Genomic DNA, 22,490 nt, shown 5'->3' with positions numbered 1-22,490 from the left:
CCTGTACAAATTACTTGATGATCAGAAATAACACCCACAGTAATACTGAAGTGTCTGAATTCAGAAAACAACACAGAGTAATTACATTATGAATCTGCAGCACTTTTCATCCATGGTGCTCACACGCTACTTGAAGACAACCAAAGCCTTCTATTTTCTGTGACTGTCTTTATTTCATGTATTCTCCAGCTCAAGTACATAGGTATTTGTCCAAATGTACTTAACTCTTGTTTGTAAAACCGAGTCCCTGTGCTCACACTCATTTTAAAACAAAGAATTCATCTCATGCATCTTCCCTGGCTCTAACAAGGAACAGAAATAGGTCAGGAAGAGGAGAGTGTATCAGAGGGAAGGGGAGGGGGTGGTCCTTGAGTTTCTAGGCGGCTGGAGGATAAGCTTGAAAAGGGGAGGAGGGCACAATGCAGCCAACTCTTCTAATTCACATGTGAGTCTAACACACGTTTGGTAGTTACAGTGTTTCACATCAGTTTCCATGCTGGATACTCAGACTAACAAGGTTCCTTCCTTCTGACATGGTCTAGACCAGTGCTGGCCAACCAAAATACAATGAGAACCACAAACTTAGCTTTAAAGGTTTTCAATTTATTTTTTAATTAACACAAAGTAAACTCCACTTCTGATACACAATTCTGTATGTTTGGGTAAATGAATGCTGTATTAGTTTTCTATTGGTATCATAATAAAATACCTCAAACTGAGTGCATTAAATGACACAACTGTATTACCTTGCAGTTCTAAAGGTCAGAAGTCTGACTCGAGTCTCACTCGGCTAAAACTAAGGCATCAGGGTTTCATTCCTTTCTGAAGGTTCTGGGCAGGATCCCTTTCCCGGCTTTTTCCAGCTAGAGGCTTCCCACATTCCTTGACTTGTGGCTGAATCTCCAAAGTCAGCAGAGGCAGGCTGAGTCTTTCTCAAATCACATCACACTGTCCTTTTCCACCTTCTTCTAGAAAGCTGGTGATTTTACTGAGCCCACCTGGGTAATTCAGGATAAGTTCCCTATTTTAAGATCAACCGATTAGAAACTAATTCTGTTCACAACTTTAACTCCCCTTGGTCACATAAACTAACATATTTACTGGTTCTGGGGATTAGGAAGTGGTCATTTTGGGGGGTTATTATTCTGCCTTCACAAATGCATAGAGTTATGTACCCACCACCACTGTCAAGACACTGAACAATTCTAGCCTCCAAAACAACTCTCCCTCTCTCCCCTCTCTTGTATTCAAATATCCTCCCTGCAATCTAATCCTGGCAAACATGTTCATCCCCCTTTTTTTGCCTTTTTCCAGATGTCATATATATGGACTCATACTGTAGTAGCCTTTTGAGTCTGTCTGCTTTAAACTAGCACAACAAAGTAATTATTTATCAACCCCATGGCACGTACCAATAGTTTGCTTCCTTTTTATTGACACTCTTCTTTCTTTTAGGAATGTACCCTTCATCCTTTCACCCACTGGAGGATGTTTAGTCATGTCCAATTCTGAAGATTCTGAATAAAGCTGCTTATAAACACTTGTATATAAATTTATGTGTGAACATACATTTTCATTTCTCTTGAGTTGTGAAAGAGGTGGGTCATAGAGCCAACATCTGGTTAGCTCTGTAAGAAACTGCCCAGCTCTTTTCCAAAGTGGCTGCACCATTTTGAATTCCCACAAGCAATGAATCTGTCCTAGTTTTGAAACACCTTCCTTGCCATTTAGCATTGCTGTTTTTATTCATTGCAGCCATTCTCATAGGAATGTACTGCTATCCCGTTGAAGTTTAAATTTGTACATCCTTAATGGCTAATGATGTTAGCCGTCTTTTCATGTCATTCACATATCTCCTTTAGTGAAGTGTCTGTTCAGATATTTTGCAAATTTTATTATTGTTTTCTTATTAATGAGTTTTGAGTGCTCTTTGTGTATTGTGGATAAATGTTCCTCATGAGATACTCGATTTGCAAATATTTTCTCCTAGTCTGTAATTCTTCATTCTCCTACAGTCTTTCAAAGAACAAAATTTTTAATTTTGAAAAACTGTTTATCAATTTTTGTTGTATAGATTGTGCTTTTGTTGATGTATCTGAGAACTCTTTGCTTAATTGTCACAAAGATTTTTTTTAATATAACGAATTAAATTGACTGTCTCTTGAATGTTTATTTCCTGAAATACACTTCACATGTCATGAGGTATTAACTTTTTAAAAATTGTTTTAAAAATTATTTCTATTTCTCTACTGAGAACTTAAAGACCATTAACTTTATCTCATTGGGGATGGTTACAATGGATGAACGCTTTTAAGCCTTTGACTGACAATTCCAAGACTTAGGTCATCTTGTGTTTTGCATCTATTTATAGTCTGTTCCCTTGAGTGTTTTCAGATTTTTGTGATTCTTAGTATGTCACATAATTTTGGATTGTATCCAGGATATTTTTTTTTCTTGCAAATTTCTAGGTTCTGTTAAAATTCTCTGAGTGAATATTGGTTTCTTTTTTAACTGGTAATCAGCACAACGAACCTCAGACTGCCAAGAAGTTTTACCCTCAGTGGTGATGGTCCCAATGTCCATTCTGTTTTCAAAGACTTTGCTATGTGGTTTGGGTGCGCTTTGCTCTGCTCAGAGGATAGCCTGATATTTGGGTCATTTATTATTGTAGTCCAGGCCTCAGAACTTTTGCTATGCTTTGATGGAATTGTTCCACACGTACCTAGCTCAGGGGAGATTCCAAGAGTTGAATCATTACACATCCAGTATTTGGAAATCCATTTCTCCAGCTCTCCTCTCAGAGTCTCCTCCCACACTGTCTCACTCCCGGGGGCTCCTTTTCCTGTTCCTCTAGCCAGAAACATAGAGTCTTCTCAGGTACTGAGCCTCCCACCATGTTGTGTAATTCTGTGTAAAAAGGGCTACTCTGACATTAAGGGGCAAAAGAAAAGAGAAAGAGAAAATTAGCATGAATTGTGCACACTTTCCAGACTACAGGAGCTCCTTTTCTGGTTCCCCTGGCTAGAGAGACAATGCTTCTCTTGAAGTTTTAGGTCCCCGCACCACCACCTCATACTGACAGCTCAGTGACTAGGTTGGAGGGGAAAGACTGAAAAAAGAAGATGGGAGGATTCCCCCCACAACATCCAGCATGCAGAGGTCCCATTTTTTCCAGTTCTTTGGTCAGAAAGAGGGGTTTCCCCTAAAGTTTTTGCTTTCAGTATCTGCTGTGCAGTTCTGGGATTCAGCCCTCCCTCAGGGCAGAGCTGGGCGGCAAAGGAGAAACAAGAAAATATGACACTCACCTCCGACTTCCCGGCCTCAGCTCCAACCCCCACATGGGTCATTACTCGTGTTTGGACTCCAATCCCCAGTCCATTTGATATCGTTCTTTTTTAAAGATCTCAAGGAGATTTTTTTTCCCATATTCTGTCCAAAGTTTTTCATTGTAAGCTGGAGGAGAGCCAGGCAGTGGTAAGCTTATTCATCGTGGCCAGACAACCTATCTAACTACAAATTCTCCAGTAACTGCATTAAACAAGTCACAATGAATAAGAAAATTGTCTGTATAAAATATTGTGTCAAATGAAATATATTTTATATATATTTCAATCTGACCTTTTTTTTTTCTTAAAGCAATATTAAAATGTTAAGCAACATTAAAATGTTTCCAGAAAAATCTGGACTGGCTGTGAAAATTGCTTTGAAGAGAGAAGAAAAGTGCAATTATAAAGGCCAAAGAGCTCCGTTATAGCTAAAACACTAAAATCTTCATAGTGATGGTAACTCTAGAACGTGAGGACCAGCAGTTTATTTGGCGGGTGATTCCAAGAAACAAGGAAGAAGGGAAGCCAGTGCTGGGTGCACTACAGGCACATTATCACTGTGAGCAACTTAGTTCTGTCCATCCAACTGAGGATGTCTAGGGAGAAGCCAGGACACACCACACTCGGAGTTGTCTCACCTGAAGGGCTGCCCCCATGGACAGTGACGTCCCCCTACCTCTCACCTGCCCTGTGGATGGGCTGAGCCTGGTTTCTGTTGCCAGAGGACGTGCTCAGGAAGACAGTCATAGGCTTACAGGGTGAAGCAGTCAGCATGCCGGGGACAAGGTGGGTGGGGGTCATGGGCGGGGCACCACCAGCCTGGCTACTGTCCTCTTGACCTTTCAGTGTCTGTGACAATGAGAGGAAGCTGACTTGGTCCTCCACACAGGCCACAAAAAGACCACAAGAAGGAAAAGGGAAGGAGTCTCTTCACTATGTAATCTTGTTGCGTATGACATCAACCCTGAACGTTGGATCGCCCGTCTTTTCTGTTTTAACATATGTGTTGCCAATAACTAACCCAGTTAACTAAAGGCCGCTTTTATTTCTTTGTATTTTTTTTTCCTTCTTTGTCAGTGATATATTTACTGTGGCTCAGTTGTTTAAGAGTATCATTTACGGCGTTTCTATTCTAACTCGAGCAAGGGAAAGAGGGAAAGAGCAGCCTGCTCAATCTTTTATTTCCATTATATTGTTTAAAAAGATCATCTGTCTCTACACCCTACAGTTTCCCTTAGTTCTTACATTCATTGGAGGCAACCAACCCCAGTGGTGCCCTATTTAACACCAGTACAAAACCTAGAAGGTTTAATTGAAAGCACTGGCATTCAAACTGTGCTTAGTAGCTTAAAAAAAAAAAGAAAAAGAAAGAAAAAACTGTATTTAAGACCAGTATTGAGTGGAACCCCATGGGTCTCAGGGCACAGAGCCCAGGGAGCAAGATTTGAAAGAGCAGAGAGAGGATGCCCAGTCAACAGCTACAACTGGAGACTTAACCTGATAATGTAGAGTCAAGAAACTGTTAACAGTTTAGGTAAGGGCTGCCAAAACAAGATGAAAATCGACCCTCTTCCAATTAATAACAGAGAGGGATTATAGCACCAACTTGTTCCCTTTTTGATAACTGGTAATTATTCAGAGAAACAAAGATGATCAGCAAGATGAATTTTCTGTCGTTGTACTGCTTGACAACACCTCTCAATTATTACCCATTGTTTAGCATTAATGTCATTTTCTCCCCATTATACAGAGTTCGAAGGTTTTTATTGCTATAATTTCTACCACTGTGAAACTGAAACAAAGCCAGAGCATTTTTATGTAATTATATCCTCAGTGCTTAGAATGCCTACTTCTGAGTTGCTAAGGAGTAGCATTAAAAAATAATAATAATAAAATTAAATGCACCAAATGAGAGCCTCATGAGATGGGTAGAAAGAGGTACCACTGCGACCACCTTAAGTAAGCTAGGAGACTGCTTCCGTGAGGACACTCCACTTTCAGGCTAATGTTTCCTAAAATTGCCCTTTTTTGGAGGCACTTTATATGAACATGTATGTCAAAATGCAAACTCTTCGTCCTCAAAATAATAATCCGTCTTCTCCAGGGAGGTTATGATTTACTTCTAACTGATCAGTTTACTGAGCTCAACATTTCAACATATGGAGCTGCTAAAAGTCCTTAGTGAGTAAATGAATACAGTTAAAATTACAAGAGATACAAAGACTAGCGCGCTCACTGGATTATCACCGGCGGGTATTAAAACATCCTGTGAATAATAATGTGGATAGTAAGGCTCTCTGTATTTATAGACTTGGTCACGACACTTACAAGCATTTACTTAACCTCAGCTTTGTGTGGAGAACTGTGCTAAGGCTTTTAGGGATTACAAAGAAGCATCCTGCTTGCCTTCTGTATTTTTCTCCACTGCTCATATGACCTTCCTGCATCTTACACACTGCACTCATATGATTTCTTTATTGTTAGTTTTCCCCTACTAGGCTCTTTAAAGCAGAGACTACATCAGATGATGCCAGCACCCCACTTTTATCCCGTTATGGATTGAATTGTCTCTCCAAAAAGACATGTTGAAGTCCTAACCCAAGGACCTCAGAAAGTATCCTTATTTGGAAACAGGCTTTTTACCAAGAAAATCAAGTTAAAATAAAGTCATTAGAGTGACCCCCAATCCAAACGGTGTCCTTACAAAAAGGGGAAATTTGCACACAGAGATAGACATACACGAGGGAGGATGAAACGAGGGCGTCAGGAGAGTGCCATGTGTGGACAGAGGATTGGAGTGATGCATCTCCAAGCCAAGGAATGTCAATGGCGGCCAACAGACCAGCAGAAGCAGAAAGAGGCGAGGATGGATTCCCTCACAGTTTTAGAGGGAACACCGCCTCATTTACACCTTGATTTCAGACTTCAAGGCTCTGGAACCGTGAGAGGACAAATGTCTGCTCGTCTAAGCCACCCAGTTTGTGGTTATGGCTTTGTTATAGCAGCCCCCAGGAAACTAATACGTCCCCTCAGCTCATTATTTCAATCCACGCTGGACCACCTTGCACCACACCCAAGTATCTGCCTGAGAGCTTTCTCCGGCTGCTGGGACCAACTTTTGCAGAGGAGCCCAGGAACTGCCCTGATGGGAGGTGACGGGGTACAAACAGCCCAGCTCCTGCACCCCTTGTGTGTGATAACTCTGAGAAATGTACCCTGCACTGTTTCCCAGCTGCCCACAGTGTTTAACCTGCTGAAACATACCCCTTCGTGGCTCCTCTCTCGGGTGTCCCACTTCCCCACCCACCTACTGGTGTTTCCTGATCTTGCCTCCAAAATATACTACTGCACATGAGTCAGTGTCTCCAGCTGTGCTTCTGGGGGAGCCCAGCCTAAGACTGGGAGCTTCTGTATCTCACTGTGGCTTTCTGAGACCAAGAACAGTGCCTAGACAGTGGTGGGTGTTACAAATATATGATGAAAGAACTAGTCAAGTAGAACACACATTACATTCCCTCAAAGGTTCTACAGGCTTTCAATGAAACACAGAGCTTGAGAGTAAGAGCAGATGGACAGTTGAAGACAGCAGTGAAAGCGGTCACGGGAGGGTTTGTGGTCTCATGATGAATGAGAAGCGCTAATAGCAAGCTTCTGATGGAAGGAGATGGAAAGAGAGAGCCCTGTGGGGTCCCCGGTGGGCTCACAGTTTTCCCAAAGGGCAGTGCCTCCCTTTGGAGGGCACACACCACACACCCGACCATTTATCAGTTTTGCAGATGAACCTAACTGATGAATCTTCTATAGTGGAAAGGGCCAGCCCTAAAGCAACATCATACTCGTGCAACATGCACAAAGCCAAGCCCTATGGTGATTCACAGGCTGAACCAAGAACAGAACTGAGGTGTTATTTTTAGAGAGCACTTGATTTGATTCTGTTCAATTCAAAGCCATGTGCATTCATCAAATACACATAGGTTTTTCAACAATAATGTTTCTGAGCTTGAGTGGTATAAATCTAAAGGAATTATTTACAAAACAGACATAGACATAGAGAACAGACTACAGTTACCAGGGGGTAAAGGGTGTGGGAGGGGATAAATTGGGAATTAGAAATTTGCACCTCTTGGGGAGTGATGGAATGTTAGGTATCTTGATTGTGGTGGTTTCATAGGTGCCTACATCTATCACAATTTATCAAATGGTATATCTGAAATATGTGTAGTTTACTATACATAAATTACACCACAATAAAGGTGTTAAAAAAACTAAAGTTTACTATACAGCATAGGGAACTATATTCAATATCTTGTTGTAAGTTATGGTGAAAAAGAACATGAAAACAAATATAGGTATGTTTCCATATGACTGAAGTATTGTGCTGTACACCAGAAATTGACAAAACACTGTAAACTGACTATTCTTCAATAAAAATATATACATATATATATAATATATATATATATATTAAAAAAACTGAAGGAAGCTCACTTATTGTGTAATTTAGGGGAACCACAGAAGAAAATCTACACAGATGACTCAAAATAGACATTTTTAAAAATACTTCATTGCTATTAATTTCTACCTCAATCGCTAACACTCCCCTCTAAAGCCAGTAAACATATGGGCAGGCATTCTGTTCAGGATTTACTTGAACTATTTCATTTAATCACTGTAACTATCCTGAGATAGGAATTCCATACTTTTTTGACAGATGAAGAGAACTGAGTTAAAAATGGCAGAGCTGAGATTCAGACTCAGTTCTATATGATTCCAGCGCAATGCCCAGGTACAGCCCTGTTGAATGTGGTACATAATATGAGTGTTTTCTTAATCTTTCTATCATTTCAAGTTGCTCTGTTCAAGGAGCCAGACTTGGATCTTGAAAGCTGTGAGTTATTTTGCCTCCTAGACAATGAGAGAGAATTCATAGGTCTGCAGTTCAGCACATACTAGAAAAAGCAAGATGTGGCAGACAGTATTTTCTAAAGATGGCCCAAACAGCATGTATCATATCCCACATGCTCTTCCTACAATGTGACACTGGTTCTTCTCCACCTGTGTCTCCTCCCTTGAACCTGGGTGGACCTTTGTAACTGCCTCGGTCAATAGACTTTGGCAGGTGTGATGCATGATTCCTGAGGCCAGGTAATGAAAGGTAACATGGCTTTGCCTGACACTATCTTTTGGGATGTGTACTTTGAGAACCCTGGGCCAATATGAGAAGTTCAGCTACACTGAAGCTACAAAGTAAGGGAGACCACATGGTGGCCTTCCACAGAGATAGACAGCCATGCCCCAGGAGCCCTGGCCCTGCCAGCCCCAGCTATTTCATCTTCTCAGCATCGACCACAAGACACATGAGACAGTGGACCTTAATATGATTCCAGCATCCAGCCCCCTTTCCAGCAGAAGACAAATGAAGCAGGGACAGCTAATCCCTAGGGAGCTCTGCCCAAACTGATGATTTGTGAGCAAAAAAATCCCTCTGTTGTTTTAAACCACTGTATTTTGGGGGTGATTTGTTATGCAGACATGATAATGGGATTACAAAACAAAGGTACATAGCTAAGAGAAAGCTAGTCTAATGCAAACGAATTATCCCTTCTTAAATATTTTATCCCTCAAAATGCATACAAGGAGGATGCCAAGATGGGCTTACTGTATTTACATTTCTTTTCCTTGGTAATGGTGTACCTTTCCCTTACTCCCTGCCAGCTTTACTGAGATACAGTTGACATAGAACATCGTATAAGTTTAAGACGTACAATGTGATAATTTGATACATGTATATATTGTGAAATGTTTGCCATAATAAGGTGAGTTTACGCATCCTTCACATAATTACCATCTTATTGTTGTTATGGAAAGAACGTTAAAGCGCCATTCTCATAGTGACTTTCAAGCACACAACACAGTGTTGTTAACTATAGTCAGCACGCTGTACCTTGGATCTTCAGAACTCATTTATCTTATAGCTGGAAAATCTGTGCTCTTTGACCATCATCTCCCCACTTCCCCCACCCCTAGCCTCTGGCAACCACCATTCTACTGTCTGTTTCTATGAGTTTGGTGTTTCCAGATTCCACATATAAGATATCACATAGTAACTGTCTTTCTCTGTCTGACTTACTCCACTTAGTATAATGCCCGCAAGGTCCATCCATCTTGTCACAAATGGTAGGATTTCCTTCTTTTCTGTGGCTAAGTAACATTCCATTAAACACATGGCTCCATAAATAGAAATCCATTCATCTAGTGGACACTTAGGTTGTTTCCATGTCTTGATCATTGTGCATAGAGCTGCAGTGAACAGGGGGGTGCAGGTATCTCTTTGACATCATTTCCTTTAAATATATTTCCAGAAGTGTAATAGCTGGGTCATATGGTAGTTCTATTTTTAATTATTTGAGGAATTTTCATACTGTTTTTCATAGTGGCTGAACCAATTCACATTCCCCTCAACCATGCACCAGGGTTCCCTTCTCTCCACATCCTCACCAGCATTTGTTATCTCTTGTCTTTTTAATAATAGCCATTCTTAAAGGGGTGAGGTGACACCTCACTGTAGTTTTGATTTGCGTGTCCCCAGTGAGTAATGATGCTGGGCACTTTTTCATGTTTATGAAAATCCTGAAAGTCTACCTTCAATCTGAAATGAAATGGATTTGGATACCTCTCAGCTTGGTCTCCAGGGAACTTTTTCCTCCTCAAAGTCACCGAGTCTTACAGACTTTGATCAATTCTGAGATAAATGGCAATGTCTCAGGTCAAGAATGAAATCTATTTTTCAGCTCTGCAGAAAAGGTTCATGGCCTCTGGTCATAGATACAACTGGTTGGTGTTTAATGTTCTTATTCCCTGGTTTGGGGAGGATTTGTGTCAAGATTTAAGTTGTTTCATCTTTGAGATTAATAACATGAGAATGTAGCACAATTAAGATCTGACCAAAATTCAGTGACTGTACGGTACATCCCATCCTGAAAAGGGCTAGTATCTCTGCCCAGTTCACAGGCTGTCATGTCAACCCCAGCACAAAACCCAACCCAACAATATGGGCTGTCTTCATATCTGTTTAACGAATAAATATATAACCTGGAACCTTGTTTGTGTATCCAGTGTTCCATTTAACAAGAATATCCTCAGGTTTCTAATTGCTTTGACCATGTGTATTAACAACATGAAAATGCCAGGAGAAATGGCCTGTGTGCATTGATGTATTGAAGACCCATGAGACACTGATGACATTAATGAGAAACATTCCATTTCCAGAGCCACTCGGCCATAAAATTCTCCTCAGCCACTTGTTTCTGTCTTCTCTCTCACCCTCAATTTGAAGAAGGGGAAGGCTGGAACTTCCTTACGCGAGCTCATCTCCAGCCACAGCCATGTAATTTACCCTTGCTCACTTCCCTGCTGCACCACCGATACCTTAACTCTGCCTTGAACATACTGAGAATATGTTAGCTTCATGGCCTTTGCACGTGCTATTTTCTCTGCCACAATCTCCTCTTGGTTTTTTTTTTTTTTTCTCTCTCTCTTTCTAGTTTCCTTTCTGAAAAAGAAAAAAAAAAAAAAAAAAAAAAAAGCTGTCAGTTTTGTAGGAAAGACCCCGGGTGTGTGGGTTACTATCAATCAAGGTAGAAGGTAATGCTTGCTGCCTACTTGACAGAACCTGACACAATTATTGGAGTTTATGCAGGAGAGGAGCCTCAGAAAATGCCAGTCAGAAAGTGAGACAGGGAAGGCAATGGATAAGAGGGGTGTGATCAAGCCAGTTAGTCACCTCTGTAGGCAATGGGGGCTTCATCCCACATGGGAGCTCTGGGCAATCAGTAATCTCAAGTCAGGGGCAGAAGCTGCGGTACCTACTACCCACTGGTTGAGGGCTACTGGCAGTACCTCTTCCCCGATGGAGCAGCCTCCAGAAGTCAGAGAAAGCCTCTGGACAGAGAAAGACAGGGAGGAGTGGCAGCTGGCACAAAAGTCTGTGGGAGGAAATGCCAAGTGGCACACGGACGGGCCACCAATAGCATTGGCCAGGGTGCCACTTGGAACTAGTTCTTAAAGTACTGTGCCAGTCTGGGGGATTCCTGATTATGTATATTTGGTAGGAGAAGTCAAGTCTTCCTGTCATCGAAGCTGTCATCGGAGCTGAGTCCGTTAGGACTTTGAAGTTCCATCAGTAACCACAGAATAAGGGAGACAGAGAGTCTAGAAAGTGGCTTTCCAGACAGAATGAAGAGGGTGAGCAGTGCAGAGGGGGCGAGACGGCAGAGGCGCCCTGGAAACAAGCGGGAGGAGTCAGTCATCCCCAGCAGAAACAACAACCTGCAGATACTCAAACAGGGGGGAACATTTTTAGTTATTTTAAGAATAAGCTAAAATAAGGAGGGAATTAATTAGGCAAAATAGCAAAAAAAAGGAAACAAAATAGAGGGCGAAAAACAGGAAGAGACATTTCACTGAAGAGAATACATGAGTGGCAAATAAGCACATGAAAGGTTGTTCAACATCACTAGCCATTAGGGAAATTAAAATCAAGACCATGATGAACTATCACTGCACACCTACTAGCAGAGAAAAATTTAAAAAATGATGGTAACATAAATGCTGGCAAGGATGCAGAGAAACTGGGCCTTTCATACATTGCTAGTGGGAATGTCAAGTAGTTTAACAATTTCTTTAAAAAAAAAAAAAAAGAAATATGTATCTACCATACAGCCTAGCAATTGCATTCCTGGGCATTTATCACAGAGAAATGAAGATTTATGTCTGAACAGAAACCTATACATGAAAGGTCACAGCAGCTTTATTTGTAACACCCGAAACCGGAAACAACCAAAATGTCTCTCAATAAGTAAATGGCTAAATAAACTACACATATCATACTGTGAAATACTTTTCAGCGATAAAAGGGAATGAACTACTGATACAGGTAACAACCTGGATGGATCTCAAGGACATTATGCTAATTAAGAGAAACAACAATCTGAAAAGGTCAAATACTACTGGTGTGGTTCCATTTATAACATTCCTAAAGAGGCAGATTTAGAGAGATGGGAAGCAGATTAATGGCTACCAGGGGTTGGGAACGGTGGAGAAGAAGGGGTGGGGTTTGACTCGGACTGGAGGCAGGAGAGATCTTTGTGGTGGTGTAATGGGTCTGCCTCTTGAGGGTGGTCATCACAGGAATCTACTGACGAAAATGACTAAAGCTATACATACACATGGTGCTGGTATCCATGTCCATTTCCTGGATTTGGTATTATAATGTAATTATATAAAATACAGCCACTAAGGGAAACTGGGTAAAGGTTACAGGAGGCTCCCGGTACTCTCTTTTGTAACTTCCTGTGAATTTACAATTATTTCAAAATAAAAGGTTTTTAAAAATAATATAATACCAAGGGTCATCAGCAGTTCATACAACCAGATCTAACAGCAAACGGCATTGTTTAGACATGCCTGCAAATTTTCTACTCTCGTTACTAAGCAGGAAGTTTCCAAAAGTGCACATGTGAAGTGTAGAGCTTCCTCAGTCTTCACAAAGCACACCCCTGTAAGCAGCAGTCAGATGAAAAAACAGAACGTTATCCATTCCCTTCCAGCAACTATCCCCACAAGGGATACCCCCATCCTTACTTCTGACAGCATAGATAAGCTTTGACTATTTTTCTATTTTCCATGAATGGGCCGATTTGTTTTGTGAGCATCTCAATCCTTTCCAATGTACTAATTACATTTTTGCACAACACAGTTAATCTTCCTTCTCCTACTCCACCCATATCTTGAAAAAAAGAAGCAAGATGCCTACTCCAGGATTAAGTATTCAGTTGCATTTAATGATGTGAAAGTCATTTCCACCCCCACTACACATCAAATGCATCCTATACGCTTCCCACTTGGGCAGGAGTAGGGGAAGGTGGGTGGGGAATCAGGCTGTTGTGGGTTGCAGAAGGAGGGAATTCTATGAAGATGTGTTCTAGAAATGACTTTCAAATCAGCAAAATGCTGCCTTTCAAGATAATTATGTGTGAAGTGTGGTTATTTGTGCTTTCACTTTTTTAGTTCAGTGACGGGAAGTGAATCACCAAAGATGTTTTGATTGCCTAAACAAGATCCAATTTCCAGCTCATCTTGGTAATGTGTGTATTCTAGATGCAGACATAATTCTTTTTTGAGAAATGACAACTAATGGAAGTTTCCTAACTTGATGGGAGGGAATGTTTTGTATATCTCTCAAAGGAAAATGGAGGCTAATGGTGTGGTCCCTTGTCTGACCCAGTGACCCAGGGCTGTAAACACCTTGGTTAGGTGTCCCTGGATCCAGGGGTAACTCATTTTGAGACGAAAGACTCTCCAAGAATTCTTATTGTCCTGAAGGCTGCTGTCACTCAGCGGAAAGGATCTTTTTCCTTGGAGCTAATATTAAATCAGGAAAGATGTGACTGTGAGACCAATAAATCATTCCCAGGCACACTGGAGGTTTTCACAAAGAATCCTGTGTTTCCTTGATGTATGCAAATAGAGATTATTGGAACAGGATGGAGGTCTGGATGGCTTTTTCTGTCATGGCTTGTAGTGAGAGATACATTTTATACCTACTATAACTTGCTTCCACATTTGTGCTACATTTGTTCTACAGAAATAAAGAATAACAGGAAATTGTAACTCGAGGTATGCACCCATGTGGTATAGCACATGCATCACCGAGATAAGCCTGCCATTGAATCTCAGTCATGAAATCAAAACATCTTTCATGATTCACTTCCTCCTCCTGCCCCCTCCCCCTAGGACTCACGTTATAAATAGACACAGTTGTGTATGACGGTGATGAAAGGGAGTACTCCAAAGTCAAATTTACATTTTGATTTTAATTTTTATGTTGTCACTTTGGCATGGTAATACTCATGTGATCTGTACTTCCCATTTGCAATTTATAGCCTCTTTTAAAATCTTGAATGGTTTAAAATATTTTATTTATTGTTCTGAATATAATTTGGGCCACACCTTCCCCCATCATGTGAAAAACTGCTGTGGTTAATCTGCCTTTGAGTGACATATTCTACGCAGTTTTTAAGCCTAAATTCCTGTCTTTGCTTTTTTCCTTATTTTTCCTCCTTGGTATTTTGAAATGAGTTGAATGAAAACAAGCAAAAGGAAATATGGCAATGGACTAATTGGTACTAAACTTTGCTCATTATCTAGTAGATAACCAATAGTACATTAGAAACAACCTTATACAGCACAAAGAAAAACGGTTCTGTAGAATACACTTTTTTTTCCATTGTTTATCAAGGAAAAAAATCTATTTTCAAAAAAGCAAAAGGAAAATCAATGTCAGTTCTGCTTTTTACTGCTGCACTTTAATTGGAGCAATGGCAAAAACAAGTTGGCCTTTTAGGACCATCGATTTTATCTGGATGTGTTATTGTGTATAATATTAGCCATCTCCTAAATTCCAATTAAAATGATTGTCAGTGGGATGAACATTTGTTCAAAAGATTCCCCAGTAGGGAAAACCTAGGAATCACTGAGGAAACAGTAGAAATTATCATTATTTATGACTATTATGTTTAATCATCGTTTTGTGGGGAAAAAAATCCCACACCGTCTCCAGGTTCCTCATAGCTGCTTCCCTCCAAAGGGGCTTTAAGGAAGACTGGGGCTCCCTGTAAAGAGTTAGCAACCTGGCCAATGAGCCACACTAAATCCAAGACACTTTCAGAATAAATTTTCAACTGGAAGCAGGAATGGAAATTCCAACGGAATTAATTGGTTTGCATCAAAAAAGATGTTGACGGTTCGGTTTTGCTTCTGCTCAATAGGTTTGGAGAATACAGACTTCGTTCCAATGTTTTCAGCCCAGTTAAGTATGTTTGGGTTTCATTTCAGATTCATTTAGTGAATGTCACAACATGTTTGGCTGATATTTTGGCTTCATTAAGTATCTGTTTAAAATATAAATTCAAATTACCTTTCCAAAGATTTGCATTCTTATAAGCATTGGAAGGAAAAATTTTATGTTAATCTAGCCATCACCAGAAAGTGTGTGTGTGTGTAAAACTGTTGTGTTTTTGGATAACGTCAGAGTAAGGCTTCAGGGCTCCATCTCAGATTTCATGGTTTCAAAAGTTTTATTTAAATCTTTCAGATCTTATAGCTTATTTACACTACTTAAGAACATTTTCTCTTCTTCTGCAGAGCAGTGAGAACAAAAGAACCAGAATAAAAATAGCTGGATCCAGTGGTGGCCCTTCTTGTATACACGGGAGAAAGATCTAACCCTCACACACAGCCAGGAAGGTTACAGGGCTTTACACAAAACTACAGCAATGTGAGGTTTCTCAACAGCAATAATAATGTTTTGGTAACTTCTCAACTTTCCTTTCCCCTTTTCCTGCATTTTGCTTTTGATTATTGGACTGTTCCATTTAGTGACATGAAAGGAAATCGAAGTCATGAGCTTTGTGACACAGAACTTGGCTTAAAATAGCTCTTCTACTTTTAACTGTATATACAGCTTTATTTTATTTTTGACAAGATTTTGCAAACATTCTTATTCCTATCTGTGTGGCATTGAATTTGCAGGCTTTCTTCTGGAGGTTATGTTCAGACAGTACACAATATGTCAAACTGAGCTGAAGTCAAGATTTTATGCCCTAGTCTTTTATTACAGTGTTCTTTGCATTTAAAAGTATTTCATAATCTATACTTATTTTTTAAGCATGTGCAGCAATATTTCTTTGCTAACTTCATCACCAAACTGTATGTCAGAATTTTTTAATTTTTTTTTCTATAGAACTAAAATGTTCCAGCTCAAGGAATATGCTGCTTTCTGGTGAAGCACTTGGGAAGTAGGATATTCACTGTGACTCATTTAGAGGAGATAGTTCATTAACTACTTAATAATGCCAATAATTCTTTGTGCAATAGAACCACCTTTTAAAGAAAAATCAATTGAGTGTCTTGTACATGATGGTGTTTAACATTTATTGATTGGTAAAATCAAAGATGACAAAAAGATATTATTCAATTCATTCAACAAAATAATTTGTGCTTTACTGATCACAAAAGCATAATTTTGAAACCTAACATGCAAGTAGCATTGTTTACTCATTTCACAAATAACGTTTGTGGTATTTGAGTACTCAACTTCTGCAAACATGATCAAACTTTTCTTTTCCCACGTTGTCTAGAATCCATCCCAGTGTACAACTCTGATACTGTTACGATGGACATAGATGGATTAGAAAGGTGTTGAGCTACTACATTAAGGAGAAACAAGTGATTACAAATAGAGCTACGATACAATGTAGCAATCCCACTTCTAAGCATGTACACGAGGGAACTGAAATCAGTTCTCAAAGAACATTTGCACCCTCATGTGCATTGCAGCATTATTCACAGTAGCCAGGTTACAGAAATGACCTCAATGTACTTTGACAAATACATGGGTAGAGACAATGTGATATATTTCTATATATTTATTTATATGTGTATTTATGTGTAATAGAATATTATTCAGCCTTAAAAAAAAAAAAGAAGGAAATGTGCCATTTGTGACGATATGGATGAACATGGAGGGTGTTATTCTCAGTGAAATAAGTCAGACAGAGAAAGACAAATACTGTATGGTATCATTTTGTTGTGGGAGAATAGGCTCTTGCCTCGCACAGGAAAGAATTCAAGAGCAAGGCACAGTAAAGCGAAAGTAATTTTACTTAGAGAGATACACATTCCAAGGACAGAGAGTGATCTGTCTCTCTCAGAAGGGAAGATGGCTTAGGAGATACACACTCCATAGACAGAGTTTGGGCCATCTCAGAAAGTGAGCATCACAGCCAGAGTGAGTGAGAGCAACCACGAGATGCAGGGTTGTTAGGTTTTATAGCCTCTGTAATCTCACATGCTAATGAGTAGGAGGATTATTCCAACTACTTTGAGGAAGGGGCGAGAATTTCTAGGAAACACCTCCCCCCAGCACACTTTGACCTTTTATGGGCAGCCTGGGAACTGTCATGGCGCCTGTGGTTGTGCCATGAAGCTCAAGGTCCACTGGAGGTCGAATCTTCGCCATCTTGCTTGTGACCAGGGTGTCCTGTCCTCAATTGCTGTGTCATTCCCTCAATGGCTGTATAGACTTTTCATTTTAAAAAGTGATTTTAAAGAAATATAGAAGAGAATGATGGTTGCCAGGGCTGGGGAGAGGGGAAATGGGGTGATGTAGGTCAAAAGGTACAAATTTCCAGTTATAAGAACAGCAAGTTCTGAGGCTCTAATGCACAGCATGGGGACTATAGTTAATAATATGGTACTGTTCACTCGAAAGTTGCTGAGAGTAAATCTTAAGCGTTCTAACCTAAAAAAAAAAAGTTAGCAATGTGAAGTAATGGATGTGTCATTCATCTTGAATTTGGTAATCATTCCACAGTGTATATGTATATCAAACCATCATGCTGTACACTTGAAATTTATACAATTATATTTGTCTATTATAACTCAAAAAAGTTAAAAAAGAAAGTGACCTTACACCACTCTCAAGTCAAGTCAGAAAGAAAACAGGCTGGGGCCTCAAGGAGTCAGCTGGTTGGAGAGAGACAGCCTCACAGCACAAATATTTCCAATTTCAAGGAGCAGTAGTAATCGCTAATTACTTATTCACAAGAAATGCAAATCCTTAAGCCTCTGGCTTATTCTTTAGATTCTTAAATGTCAAGTCACAGGTGGTTCTCAATTCCATAGACACACTGGGCCTACCTGGGTAGATGCTAATGGTGTAGCAGCTACATATAGACCCTCCCTGGCTGTGCAAAGGCTTTTATATATTCTAACTTGGTAAAGCCAGAAATATAGACCTTGTTGGAGGGCAGTCTGCAAAACAGTCTCAGAAATGCTTAAGAAGGCCAGATTCGCTTCTATATCTCTTTAATAGTGAAGACAAAGAAAGTGACAGATCTTTCTAGAAACCTGAAAAATAGAGTAACTTTCTCCTTGAGAGGGAAGAAATACAAAAACGAAATGCAATGTGTGAACCAGAATTGGATCCTGGACCAGGGAAAAGAAATAGTGAAAAAAGGGCATTACTGATAAGATTGGAGAAATTGGAGTAATGTCAGTTGGCTGGATATGAGAACTCTATCAATATCAAATTTCCTGCATTTGGTAATGTGCCTTGGTTATTGAAGTGAGTATCCTTGTTCTTCGGAAATACACACTTAAGGTTTAGAGGCAAATGGGCATAACTTCTGTGACTTATTCTCAGTAGTTCAGAAAAAAAACATTAAGTGCATGTTTGTGCATGTGCAATAGGAGAGAGAGAGGGAATAATAAAGCAAATGTGGCAAAATGATAATTGGTAAATTTGGATATAGGGTTTGTAGAATTTATTTGTACCATTCTTTCAACTTTCTATAAATTTCTAAGTATATAGAAATTATAAAGTTAAAAAAAGAATACTTCTTAAAATACTTGAAAACGCTACTCAAGACGCCTTCAGCATTATATTCCCATCTATTACTTTGTTATTTCAGTTGTCAAGAGCTGCTGTTATTATCCCCAAACTTAAAAATATAAATATATATAGTAATTAACAGCTCCCAAGCTGAGCTGCAAGCCTGCTCCTTATTCTCATGATAGGACATAAGCCTGGCTGTCTACCAAAATGAAGGGAGGTACATGAATTGAGCAACTCTTTCATTCTAGTTACTATTGTTCATTGTATTTAAAATTTAGCATTTAAAAGTAACAACAATAAAAGTATTATCTCTCATGGAATTCCAGAAGGACTCACCTGGGTGCTTCTGGCTTGGGGGTGGTCTCTGGAACAAGACTGGAGCAGCTGGGGACTGGATGAGCCTCTCTCTCTCTCTCTCCCAAAGCTGTTTCAGTGACTTTCCATGTGATCTTTCCACATGGGCCACATTGGGCATCCACACAACATGGTGGCCTCCAGGTGGTTGAGCTGCTGACACGGTGGCTCAGAATTCTAACAAATTGTCCTAAGAGAAGCAAGTGGAAGCTACATGATCACTTATTAAATAGCTTGGGAAATCCACAGCATTCAATCTTTCTAACATAATCAAAGGCCTGTCCAGACTAAGGGGAGGAAACACAGACCCGACTTTTTGATGGCAAGTGTGTCAGACTCACACGTTAAGAAGAACATACCGGATTAGAGATCTTACTGTGGTCATCTTGAAAACTACAATCTGTCACATCTAATACATATTTGTCAAGCCAGATGATGACAGATGGTCCCATAAGGCTATTTCCCATAGAAGCAGCCCGAGAAAGTTAAGGCCTGCCCGTAGGTCATTGGAAGTCCCAAGGCCTATAGAGAGACAAAGTCATCTGTCTCTGTACCACTGAGTGCCTAAATCACTGCTCTTTAGTCTTTTTTTTCTACAAAAATTAAATTTCTAGTCCAAATATCATAGTCTTTCTCTTTAAAAAGTGCATGTGCATGGTTTAAAATTACTAAGATACTCTTGAATCACATAAGCTCTTCTAAAATAGTAGTACAAGAACATTAAGTCAATGACTTTCTTGAGAGTTCTCTTGAAAACAGAGCCTGATGTGGGCTTAGGGACAGGTAGTTTGTTGGGAGGTTCTCTCAGAGGCCAGGAGTGAGGAGAACAGAGAACATAACAAGGATAGGGGATATTCAGTCCAACTGTCCATTAGGGAGTTACATGGATGTGGGAAATTGGGTCTTGTTGTAATGAGGGTCAGTAGAGAGAATGATCCATCACCTACTTTCCCCATGAGAAATGGTTGTTCCAGCAGGTGTAGACTAATCCCACACTTCCACATTAGGATTAAAAAAAACAAAAAGATGCTGAGCATAAAGCAAAAGACAAAACAAATGGAATGAGCTTGATGCCAACAACTGCATCATAAGTGAGTCTGAAGGGTGTGAGGGAGGGCTCAGAGAGGCATCCAAAACACTGCATAACGACAAAGGACGCATTCAACACTCTTAAGTAAAAAAAAAAAGCCTGCTTTCCTAATTATATTCAAAATAGTAACAACTGCCGTGTGCAGGGAGCCTACTGTTAAATTTTCAGGAATTTTGTTAGCTGGTTAAACAAAATGATTAGTAAAAAATAAATTATATAAACTTGCAATTAAATAAATTACATTAAAAAACAAAGTTAATCACTCACAATCCATCCCTTTCTAATCAGTTTACTACACTTGCTCTTATGTATGCTCTTGGATTATCTTTTTTTCTCCATATGACAAAAATAGGACATAATGGTCCACTACTGGCCATCACTTCCCAACTCTATATTCAGTAATGCCACATTGGTAATTTGAAATCAGCCATGGTCAGGGTATATACACCACAGGAACCAACAAACACTACAATACAAATCCAGGCTTTGTGTGTGTGTGTGTGTGTGTGTGTGTGTGTGTGTGTGTGTGTGTGTGTGTGTAAGAACAAGCTGTTAAGCATTTATCAGTGCACCAGCAACCAATCATTTTTCCTTTTGTTGTTTTCATTCCTGCTACTTCCTTTTAACTCCTGTCTTGTCCCCTCACCCTGTTCCAGCAGCAGCATCTTTATGTTCATTGCCTCAAGGAATGGAAGATAAATGGGGAGAAATAAAAACTGTTTTCCAGGCTCTTGAGTTTTAAAAGGGGAGGCCTTGTAGGGGAAGAAAACAAAAAAGAGCACACATGCACAGATTAAAAAAATAGATGTGGAAGAAGGTAAGGTGTGCAAAAGCAAAGCTTACCAGCTTACCCACCCCTCAAACCAAATAAGGGACTAGAGGGCAGAGAGGAGCACAGGGGTGGTTGCCTAAGAGAGGAAGACCATGAGATCTTAAACTCAGCTTCTTGGGACAGGATTGATAAACAACAACAGGATAGATGTGGAGGAGTGAAGTGAGGAAGGGTTAGATCTCCTTTGGTGAAATCCTAGGTAGTCAGTAAGACCCTGGGATGGATATGGAAGTGGATTGTGTCTAGACAGTTGGCCCTGATCAATGTCACAAAGATCCCACCTTCAGCCCCATCATGGTCGGGTCTGCTGAAAGTCTCCTGAAGACCCAGGATGGCATGGTAACAGTGAAGGGGTTCACATATACGTTCTGGGTTGCCCACTGCTGGTGTGGCACAGGAGCCCATGTGTCCAGCTAAAATCTAGAACACTGCTGGCCAAAAAAGAAGCAAACATAGGAAATACTCTCTTGTAAGTGACAGACGTCACTTCTCTCACATTTTTTTTGTCAGAGCAAGTCATATGACCAAGCCATATTTGGTGGGAGAGAATGTTAAGACTGTGCGGGAGCACTCTGTAGAACCAAAGACTATGAATAGAGATGAAGGATGGCTCAAAAGATGCCAACATGAGAGAGGACTGCATATCCCTGGTCCCACACCACACAAGCCACAGGGCTGACATCCAGTCTTAGGTAAGCACGTAGAAACCCTGAATTAAATTAATGAATTAAAATCAAATTTGTACTTTATTGTGGCATACGGTCTCATGATAGAAATTAACTAGAGCTACAGAAAATAAAAAGAGCTGGATTTCTTACACACATGAGTTTGTGAACTTTTGGATTGGTACCTGCTACAGCTTGACTGGATGGGGAATCAAGTTTGAAAACATACCTATTTTCAGGGTTCTTTTTGGTCTTGTTGTACTATTTGCTACATCAGGCACAAAGAGTATGCCTGCTGCTTCCAAGGGTCAGACTGATAAGCAACCATATTGATTGAATTAGAGATTATGACAGTGGGGGTCCCTACATGCTCCAGGGACTTTTAAGGGACAACCCTTTGGAAACAAAAGGGTATGAATAACATTTTCATGTCATGTCTAACATCTGGGAAACATCCTCATGCCAGGACAATCCTTATTAGGCACCAACATACTTGAAAAAACCTGTACTTTTCCCTCTCTCTTTATTTGGAAGGCTATTATTTTTACAAATATTCACTACCCTTCTGGGATAGAGTATTCTGTTTCCCTACCCTGTTGACATCTGGCTTGGCCATATGACTTGCTCTGACAAAGAAATGTGAGAAAAGTAATGTGTGTCACTTACAAGAGAATATTTCCTACGTTCACTTCTCCAGTGAGTATTTTTGGCAAGCAACGTTCTAGATGTTAGGAAACTGATTACAAAAATGATTGCAACTCTTTGC

The 22,490-nt window shown here is 40.1% G+C and overlaps 1 long non-coding RNA gene across 5 annotated transcripts in view; it reads right to left on the bottom strand.

Annotated features, from left to right (window-relative positions):
• Positions 1-527: 527 nt before the first annotated feature.
• Positions 528-22,490, bottom strand: part of LOC141574017 (uncharacterized) — a 65,047-nt gene continuing 43,084 nt past the window's right edge. For 3 of the 5 annotated variants that reach the window (XR_012500523.1, XR_012500526.1, XR_012500527.1), the window contains 2 exons: positions 19,120-19,327; positions 528-3,453 (listed from right to left, as the gene is read on the bottom strand). This is a non-coding gene — a long non-coding RNA (uncharacterized LOC141574017). The remainder of the gene's footprint in view (positions 3,454-19,119; positions 19,328-22,490) is intronic. The other 2 variants (XR_012500524.1, XR_012500525.1) reach the window with 2 other exon arrangements.

Source organism: Camelus bactrianus, chromosome 19 (assembly GCF_048773025.1).
Source record: "Camelus bactrianus isolate YW-2024 breed Bactrian camel chromosome 19, ASM4877302v1, whole genome shotgun sequence".
NCBI classification, from domain to species: Eukaryota; Metazoa; Chordata; class Mammalia; order Artiodactyla; family Camelidae; genus Camelus; species Camelus bactrianus.
The sequence above is the reverse complement of the archived record's forward strand: the minus strand, read 5'-3'. Positions and strand labels throughout refer to the sequence as shown.